Source organism: Neophocaena asiaeorientalis, unplaced genomic scaffold (assembly GCF_003031525.2).
Source record: "Neophocaena asiaeorientalis asiaeorientalis breed wild unplaced genomic scaffold, Neophocaena_asiaeorientalis_V1.1 scaffold125, whole genome shotgun sequence".
In the NCBI taxonomy this organism is placed as follows: domain Eukaryota; kingdom Metazoa; phylum Chordata; class Mammalia; order Artiodactyla; family Phocoenidae; genus Neophocaena; species Neophocaena asiaeorientalis.
Window position 1 is genome coordinate 4,147,442 of NW_020174425.1, and position 21,486 is coordinate 4,168,927.

The following is a 21,486-nucleotide window of genomic DNA, read 5'->3' on the forward strand; positions in this document are numbered from 1 at the left end:
TACTGTAGAAAATTGGCATTATCCTTAATAGTTCAAACAACATGGTTATTATGTATTAACTCATGAAAAAGAATTAAGTAAATCAGTCCCTGAGCAGTGTATAATAAAAGAGCAGGTTCACGGACACTATCCTTTTTCAAACATTTGCACTAAATGCTTACATTGCCTTCAGCCCCGTGCCTCAATATCTTGTTTATTTTTATTGCTGAGAACCTCACCCAGTGCCTCTGAAACCTGTGGCTGAGAAGTAGTTTATGAATATTTTTGATGATGATGATAACCCACTGTAAGGCAGCTTGAGGAAAAAGCAAATTCTTAGATAAAAATTATGTTTGAAATTCAGTACTCATTGACACCCAATAAATACCAATTTGTGGACCATATAGGACTGTGCTGCAATGGAGCATATTAAGTCATAGCAAGTAACCTTCACCTCAGCCCATTACTTTACTAAGTGTAACATATTAATCACCTCACTCTTGTTGTCTTTTCAGAGGCCTCTCCCATTCCCATCACTCCACATCTTATCTGAGATATAAGGAGAGGCATAGTGTGTACTCCACAGGGTCTTGAAAAGGTTAAAAGATAATGTAAAAAAAGCACTTAGTACCATGAACTCATAGACATTAGAAGGATAAATATTAGTGGTACAGTGGGTGGTGGTGTGGACTGCTTCACCTGATCTTGAATTCCATCATTGGCTTCCTGGCTGATCTTCTTATACCCAGAATCTGCAATCGCGTTCTACCTCTCATTGCTTAAATGTCTGAAATTAGAATGTCTTTCAGAATATCTGTTTGTTGCTTGCTTTTTTTTTTCACAATCAGACCAATAAATACAAGATCCTTTGAACTAACAATAAGGCATTTGTATCTTTTAAGTCACTCTATGCTGTGTTCAGTTAAATCAAATTGTTATGTATCTCTCGTTTTGAGCAAATTTTTTCTCCCTATGATCTCTACTCATTGATCCTAGATCTATCCTCTAGCCACAAAAATAATCTAATTCCATTTTAATGTTTGTATTAAATTTAATTAAAGCTACTTTTTAAAATCACATCTGATCAAAATTTTCTAGTGATTTCCATCTGCCCAAAGAGCAAATTCCAAATTTCCCTACCTACCATTGATAGACCTTTATGACTTAACCTCCATTTACCTGTTTTGCCTTGTCTACTATAAACCCTAGTTTAGTCAACCCAGTCTTCTTGCAGTTCTTCTGTTGTACTTCATTTATTCATACACTTCCACACTTCTGTTCCTCCTTCAGTTGGCCCAACTCATCTCTTCCTCTCTATAGCCTAAAATCCTGAGTGTCCCTTAGATGTCATTTCCTAATGAAAAAACTCAACAGTTTCTCTTGCTCTTTCCTCTTCTGGTCTTTCGTAGGAAACTTTCCCCATTGGCAAATATTATCCAATTCCAATCTTTTCATGCTCTCTGCTAGCTTTAAGACTCATGTTTTTCTTCTCCTTCTATTATATTTATATGTCTAATTACATACCATCTGATATTTTTCTCAGTTTTATAATTATTAAAGTTAGAAGATAACTTCTATAGTCTATTACTTTTTGGTATTACACTTTGATTTGTCATCATTTAACAATTTCATATTGATGAGCCTAGTTTCCCAAATAACACAGTAAGCTTTATAAATGGAATACTTCTGTTTTGTATTTCCTTTGTGGTTCAGTAGTATCTCATATACTTTCTCATAAAGTACATGCTCAAGTGTGATTTCATTGAAATTACCAGATAGTCAGTAATTACTGCATACCTGCTTCTATATTGGTTATTGTAAACAATACAGAGATAAGGCATGGACATTTTCCTCAAGGAACATCGTGTTGGGAATAAACTATTTTCTCCACGATGTTATCCCCTTAACAGAAAACCTGATCAAATTATACTCCAGTGTGTTTAAAGAGAGGACCGTTTGTTTAGTTCATTTTTATCACATGCATGTCTCTATCTAGTTATGAAGTCAAATCAAAGTTGATCTTGAAAGAAAATTTTATTTGCAACTTCTGAAAGGTCAAGATGTCAGTGTCCTAGTAGATCTTGGCAGCACCTCATAGAATTCGTTTTTTGTTAGAAATATTTTTTTCCTTAATGCTAACCTTTCGTACAATTCTGAGAAGTGACTTATCTTGCAAAAGCCCATGTAAGTCAGCAGTCTTATCTTGAATATGTAGGCCAGTATGATATTTATTTCAAACTAGCAGCTAACAGTAATTTCTGCAAACCATCTGGAAGGACAGTTTATCAGATTACACACTCTCTCCTCCCAGCTTGTGCCAGATAGCAGGCAGTCTGCTGAATGGAAGATTATCTCGGTACTTCCCAGAAGAGCCATTTTGGACACACACTCCTGAATGAGTTGAGAAAGCAAAGTTTGGCTTGGCAATTTCACCAAAGATTAACAATATTTACCAGTGTAACTATTGAAACAGGAGACCGTTAAGGCTCTTGTTTCTATTCATTTGTTAGTCTTTTAACTTGCTGATTTTGCAGAAAGTCAAAAGGACTACGTCATAGGTTTCACAGTCCGTTTTCTGTAAATCAGTGATTCGGGGCTTTGTTACTGTAGAGCAACAGTGGTTGCAATGTGGAGTGCCTCTGAGAGTGTAGCATTTAGACAGGCTCACTGAGTCATAATGTTTGTCTCTAGAGTTTATTTTTCTGAATGTGGTCATAAAGGAGCATGATGCAAAAGTTTTTTTCTTAGCTACAAGTGGCACCCAAATTTTCGAAAAACTAGAAAATGAACTCATATAAGATGGTTTTGTTTTGAGGAAGATTTCCTTCAGTGAATATAGAATCAGCTATTTCTGGTGCAGAATCTTTGAAAAAATTATACCAGAAATTAAGTGACTGGAAAAATAATTCATCCTTCAGTGGATTGGACTAAATTATGTTGGCATTTAAGAGAATTAAGTCTCAAGGACTGCACTTTAAAAACACATTTTGAAAAGTGACTAAAGATGGTTTCAATGACTCTCCAAGCTGGACTTGCCTCCTGCTGGATAATTATCTGATCCCTGCTTAACAATTTCCACTAAAACTTCAGATGGTTTGGATCTGCTTTGCATCTTACTAACAGTAACAAATGTGATACATTAACATCTTGGCCCATGGTTAGATTCGTGCCTGTCCCAGAATGCTTTCTGTGCCACTGTAGATTACTCAAGAGTAGAGGTGCTGGAAAGAATAAATATAGTAACAGCATCTTTTATTAATTTCCTTAGAAGGTAAAGTAAAACTGATGTGTGTGTGTTTATTTATTTCCTATGGAGGCTTTTACTTACAGTTTTATTTAGAATAGTGAGATTGTGGTCCGATTTTGTATTCTGGTCATAGAAATTCTGTGTACTCAAAAATTTCAAGAAATTATTTTTCCTGAAATCAGCAAGTTTGTTTTCTGTAACAATGCTAATTCTTTTGATTGAAACATAGTTGATGTAAAACATTATACTTATTTCAGGTATACTACATAATAATTTGATATTGAAATAATACCCATGATAAGTCTAATAACCATCTGTTCCCATACAAAGTTATTATAAGATTGTTGACCGTATTTCTTATGCTGTACGTTACATCCCCATGACTTGTTTGTTATATAACTGGGTATTTGTACCTCCTAATTACCTTTGCCTGTTTTGTAACCACCCCCTCCCTTCTAGAAACCACCTGTTTATTCTCTATATCAATGAGTCTGTTTTCATTTTGTTTTGTTTGTTTGTTTTGGTCTTTAGATTCCACATGTAAGCGAGATCATATAGTATTTGTCTTTCTCTGACTTATTTCATTTAGTATGATACCCTCTAGATCCATCAGTGTTGTTGCAAATGGCAAGATTTCTTTTTTATGACTTAGTTATATTCCACTGCATTTATATACCACATTTCTTTATCCATTTGTCTATCAGTGGACACTTAGGTTGATTCCATATCTTGGCTACTGTAAGTAATGCTGCAGTGAACATTGGAGTGCATATGCATTTTCAAATTAGTGTTTTTGTTTTCTTTGAGTAAATACCTAGAGTGAAATTGCTGGATCATATGGAGGTTCTATTTTAACTTTTTGGTGAAGCTGCATACTGTTTTCTATAGCGGCTAACAGGGATAAATTTAATTTAGACATAGAGTTTATATTCCACTTTGATTCTCATTACTTTTATGATTTTTGGATGACTAATTGTAAATCTGTAAGAAGTTGGGTACAGAATGCTATTCAGCTGTCTAAGGATCTTTTAATTCATTATTTATTCATTTATTCACTTATTCAACAAATATATATTGAACACTTACTATATATAACAGGTACTTTGATAGTTACCAGTGAACAGAAATGAAAACTGTAGCGTCTGCCCTCGAGGAGCTCTCAACCCAGTAAAGAAGACCTACAGCAGATCAGAATGCAAAACAAGGAATACACGTATGTTATCAGAGCACAGAGAAGGGAATGAGTACTTTCTCTAGGTTGGGTATATGTGGGAGAAGGGATGTTTCAACATTGCAAATATTTCTCTGGGAAGATGTCAATGGTTTAGAAGAGAGGGTGGATTGAAATGCACTTATTTCATCACATGGCAGCTGTGGACTCTAATGAAAATAACAGAAGCCCCTTATATTTTAAAACCTTTTACAGCTCCAGGGTACTTCATAAACACCTCCTTATCTGATCCTCAAACAAATGGATGAGATGGATATGACGGTAAAATGAATGCAAGCCAATAAGCTTTTGTGGAAGAGGAATGGAGGGTGTTCCCTGGGCTTCTGTGTAGAAATTCAGGCTAGAAGGGTAATGCGGTTTTAACCTTCACTGGGACCACTTTGTGTTGATGATCCCCAGTGTAGGAAGGAGTCAGGGTTGAGAACCTCTTTTATCTAGGAGCTAAGGTAATTCTTGATAGCAAAGTATTCTCTCTCTTGATCACACCTAATATGATTTGTTTACTGTTTAATTCTAGGAGTCAGTTATTTGTTGACTCATGTAATCAAAAGAGAAAAGTGGGTATAACTCTGCTGAAACAGCGATACTAATTTCTGACAAGTCCTGCTGTTCTGTCCAATTTATACTCTGCCACATTCTTGTGAAAGAGAATTGGGGATGAGATTTATTCTCTTCCACCTTCCTGGAGAGAGTGGGTTCTTCCTAGCCTTGGAAGGGAAAATGAGTGTGGAATGCATGTTATTTGCTTTCCTTCAAAAATGCATAACTGGAAAGAAGAGAATACCATATAATTTAGCTAATCACATGTTCTACTAAGTAAACAAAGAATATTTTAGGATAGATTTTATTTAAAGTCATTACCTTTCATAATTATTTCATTCTGCATCATAATTTCCTAATTAGGCAATGTAATTGCAGGTTGAAAATCCTATAATCATATGTATTTAGGTTAATTATGTTAACCATTAATTACTTTGAACTACTGAAATGGTAACCTGTGCAAATGAAATGCTTATAGAGAAGCAACTTAGATTTTGAAAATTATACCATATGCAAGAATACTTGAAAATACTGCAGGTTCGGCTCCAGACCACTGCAGTAAAGCAAATATCACCATAAAAGAGTCACAAGAATTTTTTGGTGTCCCAGCGCATATGAACTTTATGTTTACCCTATACTGTAATCAATTAAAGTTGCAATAGCATTATGTCTAAAAATTGTACATTCCTTAATTAAAAAATGCTTTATTGCTGAAAAACACTAACCATCATCTGAGCCTTTAGCAAGTCATAATCTTTTTTCTGGTGGAGCATCTTGCCACGATGCTGACGGCTGCTGACTGATGTGGTGATGGCTGCTAAGGCTGGGATGGCTGTGGCAGTTTCTTAAAATAAGACACCAGGGAAGCCGGCCACATCTACTGATGCTTCTTTTCACAAACGATTTCTCTGTCCCATGAAATGCTGTTTGATAGCATTTTACCTACAGTAGAACTCTTTCAAAACTGGAGTCAATCCTCTCAAACCCTGTCACTGCTTTACTAAGTTTCTGTAATATTCTAAATACTTTGTTGTCATTTCAACAGTTTTCACAGCATCTTCACCAAAGAGCTTCCATCTCAAGAAACTATTTCCTCATCTATTAGAAGCAGCTCCTCATCCATTAAAGTTTTATCAGGAGATTACAGCAATTCAGTCATATCTTCAGGCTTCACTTCTAATTGTAGTTCTATTGCTGTTTCCACCACATCTACAGTTACTTCCTCCACTAAAGTCTTACATCCCTCAAAGCCGTCTGTGAGGGTTGAAATCAACTTCTTCCAAACTCCTATTAATGTTGATATCTTGACCTTTTTCCATGAGTGTTCGTAATGGTATCTAGAATGGTGAAATTTTTTTTGGAAGATTTTCAATTGACTTTGCCCAGATTCATCAAAGGAATCATTGTCTATGGCAGCTATGGTCTTACTAAATGTATTTCTTAAAAAATATGACTTGAAATTACTCCTTGATCCATGAGCTGAAGAATGGATGTTGCGTTAGCAGGCATGAAAACAACATGACTCTCATTGTACATTTCCATCAGAGCTCTTGGGTGATCAGAGCTTTGTCAATGAGCAGTAATATTTTGAAATAAATCTTTGCTTCCGAGCAGTAGGTCTCAATAGTGGCCTTAAAATAGTCAGTTAGCCGTGTTGTAAACGGATTTACTCTCATCCAGGCTTTGTTGCTCCATTTATAGAAAATAGGGAGAATAGATCTAGAATAATTATTAAGGGCCCTAGGATAATGGGGGAATGGTAAATGAGTATTGGCTTCAACTTAAAATCACCAGCTGCATTAACCCCTAACAAGAGAGTCAACCTGTCCTTTGAAGCTTTGAAGCCAGACCTTAACTTCTCCTCTCTACCTATGAAAGTCTGAGATGGCATCTTCTTCCAATATAAGGCTGCTTCATCTACATTGACGTTCTGTTGTTTAGTGTAGCAACCTTCATTAATTATCTTAGCTAGATCTTCTGGATAATTTGCTACAGCTTCTACATAAATATTAGCTGCTTCGCCTTGCACTTTGATATTATGGATATGGCTTGTTTCCTTAAACCTCATAAACCAACCTCTACTATCTTCAAACTTTTCTTCTGTAGCTTCCTCACCTCTCTCAGCTTTCATAAAATTGAAGAGAGTTAGGGCCTAGCTCTGGATTAGGGTTTGGCTTACAGGAAAGTTGTGACTGGTTTGATCTTCTATCCAGACCACTAAAACTTTCTCCAGATCAGCAATGAGGCCTTTTCACTTTCTTATCATTCCTGTGTTCACTAGAATAACACTTAATTTTTTTTTAAGAACTTTTTCTTCACATTCACAACTTTGCTGTTTGGCACAAGAGGCCAAGATTTTGTCCTGTCTCAGCTTTTGACATGCCTTCCTCACTAAGCTTAATCATTTCTAGCTTTTGATTTAAATTGAGAGATATGACTTTTCGCTTGAACTCGGAGAGACCATAGTAGGGTTATTAATTGGCCTAATTTCAATAATGTTGCATCTCAGGGAATAGTGAGGCCCGGGGAGAGGGAAAGAGGCAAAGGGGAAGGGTCGGTGGAGCAGTCAGAACACAAACAACATTTATGGATTAAATTCGCCATCTTATATGGGTACGGTTACAATTATAATAGTAACATCAAAGATCACTGATCACAGATTACCGTAACAGATTTAACAATAATGAAAATTTTGAAATATTGTGATAATTACCAAAATGTGACACAAAGACAGGAAGTAATCAAATGCTGGAAAAAATGGTGCTGATAGACTTGCTCGTTACAGGGTTGCCATAAACCTTCAACGTGTAAAAAATGCAGTATCTGTGAAGCAAAATAAGGCTGAGCACAGTAAAACGAGGTATGCCTGTAATAAAAACAAAGAAAAGTCTAACATTGCACTGATTAAGATCCTGTATGAAACTCATTAAGTCAAAGAAAATGACAGTTAACTTTTCAATATTTGAACAAATTCAATTAACATTCCTTTAGTGTTGATTTCAAGATGCCGATAAAATTATGTTTAGATAAATTTATAATTTATGTCTATTCATAGAACAGCCATAAATGCCTTTGGGATGAATTAACTATCATACATGTTATAGCTAAACAGTGAATGTTTCCTAATGGAAAACACAATGAAGAAAAATTAGCATTCACACATTGTGTTTCTCTTGCATAAATAAACTTGGCATCATTTGCTCAGTTAAAAATGTCTTTGTCATTGGTGAGTGAAAAGATGTTTGCATTTACATAGTAATATATGAATTTCATAAAGCCGTTGTTTGACCAGGTTCTGTTTGTGCCTAAAATGTATAGTAGTGCTTTCATGAGTCAACAAAGAGGATTGTATCCTCCTCTGTTCTAAGAACACAACCTTATCATTTATATTCTAGGATTGGTCTTTAAAATTTTTTGAACTGTTCGTCAATTGCTAAGGGTGGGGTAGGAGGGACTAAATACTAATTAGGACAAAAATACACTTCTGATTTGGGGCAGATTTCTTCTAGCAGTCAGATGGGTAGTACTAAATCTGTTTTACAGTTTAACTTGTTTTTTGGGTGTACATTTTGTTTCTAACATACTATAGTGGAGACAAATAAATATAAGTATGGAAGGTAATTTAAATATATATCTTATATCACAAGTGAATATTTGCTTGATAATTAAATATCTATAAAAGTATACGAATTTACATATCACTTCCATCTCTGTAGTACAGAATTTCAGGGCATCAGTTGTAAACTTGTTCAAACACATCAATAACTACAAATGTGATTTTGCGAAATTCACTGTGTCATTTGAGACCCTTACTACACAAAGTGTGCTCCACAGACCATCAGTGTTGCTGCCACTCGGATCTTGTCAGAAATGCGGGATCTCAGGCTCCACCTTAAAACTACTTGATCAGAATCTGAATTCGAACAAGATCTCCGGTTGATTAGTGTGCATCTTGAAGTTTGTAAAGGGCTGCTCTAGACCACATGAATTGTCTTTTAGTCAACAAAAAAAGAACACTAAAGTCATCACCTACTTAGTGATCTTATTTTCATGAGCCCTAGAATCACAATTTCAAACCCTGCTAAAGCAGTTAATATTTGTTGAGCAGGATAGTCTATGGGATAAGTGAATTGTTTCATTATAGTATGTATTCTAGGACACTCTTATTCAGGAGTGGTGAATAAGGTAATCGAAATATATGTATGAAAAAGAGCTTCGTTAAAAAATAATACATACATAATTAAAAATTTTAACCTAAAATAGCTACTTATTTGCCAAACTTCAGATGTAAGGTCAAGGCAGTGTCTTTGAGTTTGAGCCCTTTGAATGGAGTTTGAAATCATCTTTTCTGTTAAAACTGAACCTGTAGGGCTTCCCTGGTGGCGCAGTGGTTGAGAGTCCGCCTGCCAATGCAGGGGACACGGGTTCGTTCCCCGGTCCGGGGGGATCCCACATGCCACGAGGCGGCTGGGCCCGTGGGCCATGGCCGCTGGGCCTGCGCGTCCGGAGCCTGTGCCCCGCAACGGGAAGAGACCGCAGCAGTGAGAGGCCCGCGTACCGCAAAAACAAAATAAACAAAAACAAAAAAAAACTGAACCTGTAGGGCTTCCCTGGTGGTGCAGTGGTTAAGAACCCGCCTGCCAGTGCAGGGGACATGGGTTCAAGCCCCTGGTCTGGGAAGATCCCACATGCTGCAGAGCAACTAAGCCCGTGTGCCACAGCTACTGAGCCTGTGATCTAGAGCCCACGTGCCACAACTACTGAAGCCTGCGCACCTAGAGCCTTTGCTCTGCAACAAGAGAAGCCACCGCAATGAGAAGCCCGCGCACCAAACAAAGAGTAGCCCCCGCTCGCGGCAACTAGAGAAAGCCCGTGCACAGCAACAAAGACCCAATGCAGCCAAAATAAATAAATAAGTAAATTTATATATTAAAAAAAAAAAAACTGAACCTATAGTACATTATTTGATACCCGATTTTAGATTCTTTAAAATGAAAACAAAACAAACAAAACGTAAGGACACTTGGAAAGTAATTGGAGTGTAATAGTTTAGATTTTGCCTAGTTTAAACATTTTTTTGTTGTAGCAAATTGAGTAAATTATACTACTTATTTGGTGGCCCAGTATTATCATTGCTTTGCTCAAGGTCACTTTGTTACTTGATTGACTGGCATGATTACCTCTTTTCTAATCTTGTGTTCTTCTCCATCGTAACATGTTTAATGTAATGACAACCATTCTAATATGTTTAACTGCATATACTTTTTATGGTATGTGTGTTAGAAAAATGTATATTATTTTGTATGCTGTATTATAAATGTAGTATAAATTGCAGTATTTCTCACTTTGTTTCTACTTTCATTCAGCCCCATATTTTTAACATCTATCTGTGTTGGTTTGTGTGTAATTTGTCTACTTATAATGCTGCATAGTACTTCTTGGTGTGAATTCATTACACTTTCTATAGTCAATTCTCCAGTGATGGACGCTCAACCACTACAAATAACGCTGATATACTCTGATATATATAAAAATTACATATGCCTCTTTTTGGATTGGTGTGAGAGTTTCTTCTTATTGATAGATACACAGGAGAGAAATTGTTGGACTGTAGCACATGCCATATTTCTCTCCAGAATTCCTTCACCAGTCTGTAGTTCCACCAGTAGTATGTAAGAGTTTCTGTATTTGCACATCCTCACCAATACTTTGCTTTTCTTAGTGTTCTAGTTTTTGTCAGTCTAATAGACATAAAGAGATATTTCATTTTTATTTTTTAAAAAATAAAATTATTGAATTTTGAAATTATTTTAAATTTACATAAAAGTTGCAAAGATAGTGCATTCCTGTGTACCCTTCATCCAGCTTTCCCTAAAATTAACATAACAATAATACATCTGTCAAAACTAAGGGACCAACATTGGCACAAAACTATTAAGTAAACTAGAGACTTTTTTTAGAGCTCACATTTTTCCACTTAAATTCTCTTTCTGTTCCAAGATTCACTCCAGAATGTTACATTGCACTGAACTATTAATGCTCCCATTTCACTCCTGCGTATATATCAGAAAAAAACAAAAACACTAATTCAAAAAGTTACATGCACCCCAATGTTCATAGCTGAATTACTTACAATTGCCAGATATGGAAGCAACCTAAGTGTCCATCAACAGACGAATGGACAAAGAAGATGTAGTATATATCTATATATCTATAGTTATACATATACATACATACATACATACAGTGCAATACTACTCAGCCGTAAAGAGGGTGACATTTTGCCATTTGCAGCAGCATGGGTGGACTTGGAGGACATTATGCTAAGTGAAATTAGTCAGACAGGGAAAGACAAATACTGTGTGATAACATTTACACATGGAATCTAAAAAATACAACAAACTAGTGAATAAAATGACAAGGAAGCAAACTCACAGATAAAGAGAACAAACTAGTGGTTACCAGTGGGGAGAGGGAAGGGGGAGGGGCAATATAGGGTTAGAGGGGAAAAAGGATTATTATGGGATTATAGGAAATCATGTGTGTGAAACTTTTAAAAAAACTGTAAAGTGCTATAAAATTTAAAGAATCTTTCAATCAGTAAAAAAAAAAAGGTAAAAAAAATTATTATGCTCTTTTAGACCCTTCCTATCTATGACACTTCCCTAGTCTTTCCTTTTTTTTTTTTTTTTAATGACCTTGAGACCTTTGACTGTCACTGGCCTGGTATTTTGTACAGTGCCCTTTCATTTGGGCTTGTCTGATGTTTTCTCCTGATTAGACTTGGTTTTGGTGTTTGGAAAGAGTACCACAGAGATGATGTTCCCTCCTCATCATGTCATATCAAGAGATACAAGGTATCAGTGTGATTTATCATTGGTGATTAAGTCCCATTGTTTTAAATTGCTTTTCTCCTTTTACTAGTAAGTTGGGGTGTTATCTTCATAAACTTGATAATCTTTTGTGTTGCCTCTTCTGTAAATTTCCTATTCATATGTTTTGCCCATATTCCTTTTTGGATACTGTATTCTTTTGGTTGATTCACAGACATTTTTGTTATGTTAAAGATACTAGTCCTTTGTCCGTTTTTTAGACACTGCCAATATCTTTAATATGCCTGTCTATTCATGGAATTCTTCATTGACCAGACATCCTTACTTTCTATGGAATCGCATTCTTTTATTTTCCTTATGCTGCAGGTTTTTGAGGTTTTAAGAAGTCCTTTTCTGAACTTAGATCACAGAGATATTCTCTAATTTTTTCTATTACATATACAGTTTTATCTTTTAAGTATTTATTTATTCCATGTGTAATCCACATTGCTTGTCATCTTAAGTAAAAATACAGGTTTTTTTCCCTCACACAGTGAATTAGTTTCCAAACTTTATTTTCTAAGCAACTTGTCTTTTTCAGTTAATTTGTGGTGCCAAGTTTATTGTAAATTTGGGGTCTTCTCTGAGTTCTCTATTTTGTACCATTGATCCATTGTTCTATTGCTCTGGCAGTATCACAATAGTATATATATTTTTTCACTCCGATCTATCTTTGTAGTATGTATGGCTTAACACTTGGGAGGGCAAGTCCCAACTTTTAATCTTCTTTCGAAGGCTGACATCTATTCATCATCCCTTATTATTTCATATATATACACACATTTCATATATATGTGTATACTATTCTATATGGTATATATTCTATATACCATATAGAATAGTTTACTGATTTTCTCAAATATTCAAATGCAATTTGTATTGGGGTTGCATTGACTTTACAAATTAATTTAGGGGGAGAACTGATGTAAATATCTCTATTCAGATAATCCTTTTTGCCCTTATTTCCCAGTTTAAAGTTTTAGTCATGGAAGTTTTTTAGACTCTTGGCTAAGAAGATTTCTCATAATTTTGTGCATATTGTAAAAAACACATTTTAAAAAGTTATTTTCCTAATTTGTTATTGCTGTTAGAGAGAAAAAACACTATCAGTTTTCATAAGCTGACTTAGTAAATGATTAACCCATTTACTCCCTACGTTTTACAGCTGTCTTTTCCAAGCTTCATTAATTAATACAGTTAGTATTTATTGAGAGCCTACTTTGTGCCAGGCACTCTTCTAGCCACTTGCAGTAGCTCAGATAGCAGAATACTCCTATGGAGATTATATTCTATCTACATCATAGGGACAGATAGAAAGGCAATAAACAATAAATTACTAAATTGCATACAATAATAGAAGTGGAATGTGCTAGTGAAAGGAAAATCAGGGCAAAAGGGATCAGGAACGTGGGGAAGTGTTTGCAACTAGAGTTCAGGGTAGACCTGTTTGAGGAGATGACACTGGATAAAGATTTAAAGGAAGTTAGTGAATCTGTTATGTAGGGAAGAACCTTCCAGCAGGAAGATCAGCCAGTGCAAAGGCTCTGTCACCTATGCTGGGAGTAGGTCCAGAGGCAAAAGAGAAGGGACAGGGATACCACTGAGGAGGCTATTTCAGTAACTCAGATGAAAAATGCTGGCTTTGACCAAGATGGTACCAGTGGAGACGATAAGAAATATCTGGATTTTAGATATATTTTGAAATTTTGACAGATTTTTCTAAAGCAAGATGCTTGTATCAAGTCATTATGAAGCCTTAAGCTGATTTATTTTTAGATCTCTTTTCACATTCTCATTCCATAAGCATGAATACTGTTTAATTAACTAGATTATTTCAGCACAGTATGAAACCAGCTTTGGAACAAATCCAACTGATGTAAGGTTGTATATGACTCAAGACAAATACATATCAGGATAATGCAAAGTTACCTTCCAGTGGAGTATGAGTGTGCCTTGGGCCACAGCCAGAATTTTTACAGAAGAAATGAGAACATTGCTTAACCTATCAAGTAAGCTAAGTGGGGATCAATTTAGACAGTTTCCCGTTCTCTGCTTGTCTATGTACGTATTATGTATGTATATATGTATGTATGTATGTATGTACATTCTACCTAGTTCCAGGAAGAATTTAGGACAGCTTTGTAAACATAGAAAGTAGTAAGCTAAAATATAATTTGAAATAAGTAGATGAAGGGAGCAGATATAAAAGGTAAATGAAATCAGGAAAGATAACATAAACATAGGCAAGAAGACTGTTTTTTGTTTCTTTGTTTTTACTACAGATGAGTTTTAAATCTTGTTCTAGTTTTTGAGTAGGTTAAACCATCACTCCTCAAAATTCTTTAGTCTGGTCCCATATAGAAATAATAAGCTGTGTTTTGGGGTTATTTGACCCTGACTTTTTTTTCTTTTAGAAATATATCTTAACTATATGCTATAGGATTTGAGGGTTAATATAAAATATGAAGATATTTATATATCTATATATAGATAGAGATACATGCTATGAATAATGTCATACATTAAATTATTTAGTACTATCTGTAAAAATACTTAACCTAGTTCCCTTCAAAGTATACATTTTTGTCTTTCTGTGCTGAATTGCAGTGCTTACTTTCAAAGAACAATGCGTACTCTGTAGCTTGTTTTCCTCTTTGCTTTGACTTCCAGGACGCTTAGGGGAGATTGCTAGGGATTTTCTTAATTTGTTTTTTCTGGCATGAAAATCTCCTTCATTCTCAGGTCTTCATATTATTTGGATCTTTTGTTTCAGTGTTTCAAATAATTTTATGTTTTGTGATATAGCCACTTCAAATCCTTTGTGGAAGCACTGTGTGTGTGTGTGTGTGTGTGTGTGTGTGTGTGTGTGTGTGAATTGACTAATTTATAACTCCTTTCCTTATAATTAATAGAAATCTATCTTCAGCAAAATATACATTAGATATTCTTTTAAGGTTGAAAGAGGCGAGACTAACATAGACCTTGGGAATAGGGACTGGAAAAGGAATTAGACTATCTGTTACTCTCGTTCCTCTTGGCAGATCTATTTCCTTTTTCCTTCTTACTGTGACTGGCTTTCTCTGCTTCCTCAGTTCCCAAGCTGGGTGGAAGAGGTTCATCTCAGTTTCTCAGGCCTAGAGCTTATAGATCAAGTCACCTCAGAGAGCTGACCTCAGCCTGTCTTCTCTTGCTCTCTGTCCGTCTCTTTCTTTCCCCCTCTCTCTGAATGATGACAGATAGGCCCAGCTTTGGTCAGGAGACCGCTTTGGAACCTATGAACTCTGCTTAGTGAATGAAATTATTTGACTACTGGTCCTTCCACTGTTCCACAAGACATAGGTTCACACTTTCAGGCTTTCTCTACAGATGAAAAGAAAATACCATGGTTTAAAGGTGGAATACAAAAACCAAAACCAAAGCAAATGATACAAACAAAACAAAACACAAACAAATAAAAACACTAATGCTTTTGCTTGTGATGCAGCTGCTTGGTACTGCAAATCGAGAGCCTTGCTTATTTAACATGCCTAAATGTTTGCATATTTACATGATTTGAAGGTCTCTACATACACACATTTATATACCTATACATATATACACACGTATGCATATATATACATATATATGCATGTACATATAAACACAAGAATTTGCATTCCTTTTGAAACTTGCATAAAATAAGAAGTTAGTAAAGAAATATTTGTTAAGCACCTACTGTGTTCCAGACAGTGTCTAAGCTTCTAGATTCTGCAGATAGAGCAGTGAATAAAACAGGCAACGTTGTTTATGACTGTTGAGGAGGAAATGTCTTCCTATCTATCTGTATATTTAGCTATGTAAAAAACTAGATAGGTGGCTTAATATCTCTTAAACAGAAGACTTTAAGGTGGCATATGTGTTTGTGTATACTACACACTTTTACACGTTACATACGTGCACACACATTCTTGTTTGCTTTGGTGTCGTCTGTGAAAGTAGGTCATGAAAAAGTAGTGAAGAACTAATGGAACCTCCTTTTACTTTCAAAATTCCTGAGGTTTATAGAATGTGCATAATTGCAAGATTATTTCTCAATTTGCATTATTACAAAGATATATTCATTGGTATACATTAATTAACACAACAGAAACAGTGTTAAAGCTGGATTTATGTTCGTTAGTGGAAAAGTGACACTGTCACAGTCCTTAGGCCTGCTGGGCCCCTGAGACAGCCCAGATGCTTGGTCATACTTCAAAGGCTGCTGTCCCTTTGAGGTTAAGGCTTTGGCCCCCTCCACAGGCGCCAGAGCCACAGAGGAGACAATCCAGATGCAGTCTGCTTTGGGGAGCAAGAGCCTAGAATCCCTCCGTAGGAGGAACCAGCAGGAATTCCATAAAAAGGAGGGGCAAGTAAGTACATAAATGTACAAAGGTCTGCTCAGAGACAAGTCAAGGAGTGACGCTAACATCTTTGGTTTGGATCCTGGCTTCAGCTGTAATAAGAAAGATGGTCAATTTGCTCAGTGATACTTTAACGAATTGTTCTTGGAGATAATATGATACTGCATTCATAAAACTAAATTATATATGTATACATACACATGTATTTTATTTCTGATTTCAGGACAAAAATACCATGATACTATTGACTATACATTTGAGTTTTAAAAAATAACATTAAAATTTTAGCAAATTAATTTTAAATATTTAATATCCATTATTAATGAAGGGGAATTGGTATGGGGAATAGGAGCCCTAAATAAGTGTTTTGTTCCCCCTCATACTGGACAGCATGGTTCCATTTTAATATGATTCATTGAGACACAATCTCAGGTTCCTATTTAAAAGTGATTTTCACCCTTCTCGGTGAAAATTGTGGTATTTTACAAACATAATTTTTTTCCTTTGAAATTTCTGCCCAAGCATTCTAAGCATTCCACATATGCAGTAAAAACTAAGACACACACACACACACACACAAAGGAAGGAAGACAGATACACATCAGGTTGATTCACTTGGTGGCAAATTTGATGATCAAACTAGATTCATTATTAACTTTCAGTTTGATACGTGGTGTGGGTTAATTGAATAAATTTTCCACTCAAGTGGGTTAATAACACTAATTTAGACAGCCACTTTATTTAGGGTTCTTAAGTCACACACCCTTGCCTGTGAGATGCTGAGGTCTTGATACATGGGTAGGCTTTGAGTTCCTTCCTGTCACCAAACGACTACCTCTCTTTCCTATCTATTGTTGAATTATCCCCAATCACTGGTCAATATAAATTTTTGGAACTTAACGAAGCACTTCTGAAAAGTGCTTTTCTTGGGAAGTAATATACCTTCTAACAGTAAAACTCCTATATCAGATAGGATTGGTTATTTTATTTGTTGGGAATGACATTTAATTCAGATCATTTTCCATGTGGTAGTGAACACGAAACTGAATAATGGAGATTTTTCCTAACAGGATGTGGTGTGATAACTTGGATAGTGGGCAAACTGACAAAAGTGAATAAAGTAAGAACTACCGGGCAAGGAGAATTTAGAAGGTAAGGGGCCTTCTGAGAGCAAGGCTGAGGCTGTAACTCAACACTGCCAGCACTAATGGGTGGACAAAATATCTAAGTCAATCAGAATCTAGTCCCATGGGAAGCAGTGAAAGGAACAGGTAGGAATTCAGAGGTTTCTCTCAGCCAAAAATGGCATTTGCTGTCAAAGTCAATTTAATTCAAGCAGGAAATCATTATACCATCTGGTATTATGATGTATTTGAAATTACAGGAATATTGTCTTTTTTTCTTGTTACTCCGCACATAGTAAGTAGGCCCTTAATGCTCCTTTTAAAAATCTTAGTAAACACACATTAAGAGCTTGAGGAAATTCATAGTTTGGTTGTAGTATCTCTCTATTTTTTCCCTTGTGAATGAAACAATAGTATTCTTGGAATACGGGGAAAAATTGCATTGAATTTTATCGGTATTGGGTTTTGCAAGAAAACTCAAACAGCAGAGCTTTTATAATCTCAAACACAATGAAGTGTTATGATTTGATTTTCCCAGTCACATATTCCGCTGTTGTCTGTTCATGAGTAATCTTGAACTCCCTCCTCCAGAAAGAAACCTCTCTGGATAGGCATTTTATTGAACTCATCGTGCAGCAGAATCTCTAGGCCAGGTTATAATATGCAATACCACACAGGTCTTATGCTCAGAGCTTGCCGTCATGTTTCTTAGCAATTAATGTTGAATGAGGTATTTGGGATATTTTGACGCACCAAAATATGTGTGTATCAGACCACAGTCTGATTCCATTAGGGCAGATGAGCTGTGACAATGCTGCTGTGTTTGCTATGATGTAGTGAGTAACAGAAGATATAGGCCCAAAGGAACTGCTTGTATGTCTTTTCACGTGAAGGAATAAGGAATGGGGATGGGTGGTAGATGTGTAAGCACTGCTACAGTCTGCATAAGCTATAGTGAAATAAATTCAGTCAATTCAGAAAAGTCTTCAGTCCATCAAGAGTACCAATTAGGCTTCTTCATCAGTTTCCCTTTGTGCCCCCTCCCCTTTCCACTCACCCACCCCCAGGGTATACACAGAGCTGCCTCTTCCTGCTTAACTTCATTTTGACCCTCCATTAGTATCTGGGAAAGGTAAAGATCCATTTAAAATGTAAGAATTGTTCCCAGCTCCTCTATAGGAATGTAGCATCCTTGCTCTCCTGAGCTTCTCTCGTCAGTCTCCTGCCCTGCTTTCACCTAAAACTAAACAAAGAAGGGACCCTGCAGACCTTCTTCTTTTCAGTCTTGAGCACCTTCCATGTCCCAGGTAGTGTTTCAGATTCGGACTCATATTACATCCACACTTGCTTTAGGATCAGAAGCAAATAAATGACTTAGGGACTAGGGGGAAAAAAAAGAGAGACTCTGGAGTCCTAGCTTCTAAGATTGGGAGCAGGCCAAGGATCTGAGCTGGAGGAGATCAAGGCATAAAGACAGGATTTCCCAAGAAGAGCAGTCTGAGTTGGGAAAGGATAACTAGACAGAGAAGGCAAGCGGGTTTTCCAAATCCAAGAGGTTAGGTGGGGAAAGAACTAGAGCCAGTGATGGATCTATTTGTATATATACGTCCCATCTATGGATGAAGAGATCTGTCTCTCAATGATAGGACACTGAGAGACAGATTTCTCTCTACTCTGTGAGGAAGGGGTTACCAGGAGCATCTTGCCTTTGGGCCTTGGCTTGCATTCTTTCACCTGCCCCCTTTTGGTCAATGTATCCTTGGTAGCTTATCTCAGATTCCATTTTCTTTATAAGTGTTTCGGACAAAACCAGGCAATTTGATCATTTCCCCTTCCATCTCATGTTGTTTTTCTGTATTATATGTTAGTCCCTGATGGTGTTTCATTTAGCAGTTCAGTTGTTTAACCTATTATATGTCTAATTGTGTAAAGTATGAGACCTGTATGTCCCCACAAATGGCTGTATATTTCCTCCAGGCTGGGATTCCACCAAATACTTAACATCAGGGGAATGAGGCTAAGAGATGAAGGGGCAGAGGGGGCTGGGCTTCCTCCCTCCCACCTTCAGCAGGCTTTGGGGAAGTCAGGAAACGCCAGTGTGTGGAAGTCCCTATGGCGGTGCCCTGACCTGCGTAGCACTAAAATAATCCTGAGTGGCTCGTACAGGAGTGGGCTGATTTCCCTAAATCTGCCCTCCTCAGTATGGCCCACTGTGAAAACAGAGGAGACCTGTGAGGGCTAATTGTTTTCTGACAGATTTATAGTTCCGCTTAATCAGCTGTCACTGTGAAGATCAGATGGAAAGCTGTGAACCAGACCAGCAAAGAGAATTATGGGCCTCCATTCCCCTTTTCCCCTCTTCTAGGGGACAAGTGAGCCGTGGAGGGAGCCACAGGGAGGTGGGAACTTGGATTAACTGCTACTGCCCTTTCGTCGTATGTAGGGTGATGGGGGGGCGGTAGTGATGATATCGCGTGGTGTGTATGAATATATGTTTAATATATGAGGCAACAGTACTGTGCTGCGCATCTCCCTGTATTCTCCAGACACCACACACTGTGGCCATTACAATAACTGTTCAGCTGGAGAGCTGCTTGTAATTCTACACACTGGAAATCTCTCTGAGCCACTCTTCTCCCTGCTGCAGGCTGTAGGAGGCAAACATATAACACATTTGGTTCTTCCCATGCATTTTGACAACTTTTTAAAAGCCATCAGGGTAATGTTTGCATGCATTATGTAGCTGGAAGAATGAAAACTCCATTACAAGATCTGAAACTAGGAGGCTGTCTTAAACTGACATCAATCAGGCACATTTGGCATCACCATTTCCAGCACTCAGGGTGCGGGCACCAGGCTGAGTATGCAAACGAGAGTGTTGCTTCCTGGTGGCAGCAAGGGTGAAGCCTCAAGCAGGAAGATTTAGAATGCAGCTACATCTGATGCCCAAAGATACTAAAATACACTTTCTCTCTTTGTGGACACAAGTAAGTGTTTTGGGCTATTGTAACTGCCAATGACCATAATAGCAACATGGTGTCCTATTGATCTGAGGGTTTAATATCCTTATCTAATGGAGTGCAGGCCATATGAGACGTTTATAACCCCTGTACCTTCTCCTAACAGTTAGTAATGTGCACTTGGCTGTACGTAATCGGGCTATAATTCCTTCGTGGGCTCTCCGTACATCCTAACATGGAGGGAAAGCGCCCATGATTTAGTGATGTCATCAGCAGTCTGCAGCAGAATTATCTGTATATCTGAAGTTGTACACTTGATTGTTTATAATCTGCTTTGTTAAAATTTTAATGATAATGCAGCATCACTTTCCTGCTTCAGTGGTATTTTTTAATTTGCTTTAGAAGGTGAAAGTATCTAATTCTTTAAAACATCTTTTACTCGTAGCTTTATTGCCTTAAACGTTTGGATCATAAAATAAAATATCCTAGAAGCTTATGATTTCTTAATAGAATATAAAATCCAAAAGCCAAATAGTTTGGATAAAAATATTGATGTGAAGCCTTTAGTGTGATCTTTTTTTTTTTTTTTTTTTTTTCATCCGCCATCTTCCCGCCGACCTTCTAGTGTGATCTTATAAAGATGATCCTGGTCTGAATTTTCTTTATATTTCTGTTCTTTTACCAAAGATACATGAGTGAACATTATTCTAAGGAATGTGTATGTGTATGGGAGAGAGAGAGAGTTAGGTTTTGGTACCAAATACTACGATCATCTTTATCTCAAAATACATTTTTATAATGAAACGTGGAAAAATACAGCAACAAAATACTCCTTTTGCTATTTAATTTCTTATTAAAATTAAAGATACAAATTACTTTCATCGTTTTAAATAATAAAGTCAAAGAGGCTGGGTTAATTTCTTCAAAATCCTTTTAAACTCATTCTTCCCTCAATATTTCATTTGTCTAGACATAAACAAACAAAACGAAAAGCTGAGTTCATCTCTGTGTGTGCACATTTGCAGTTGTGCACAAATATGTGTGTGAGCATAACCTGTGTGCATATGTGTGCATGTCTGCGTTTGCATATGCACAAGCAATCGTGAGTGGTTTTCTTGTGTGCAGAATTGATTGTGTTTGTGTGCATGTGAGCT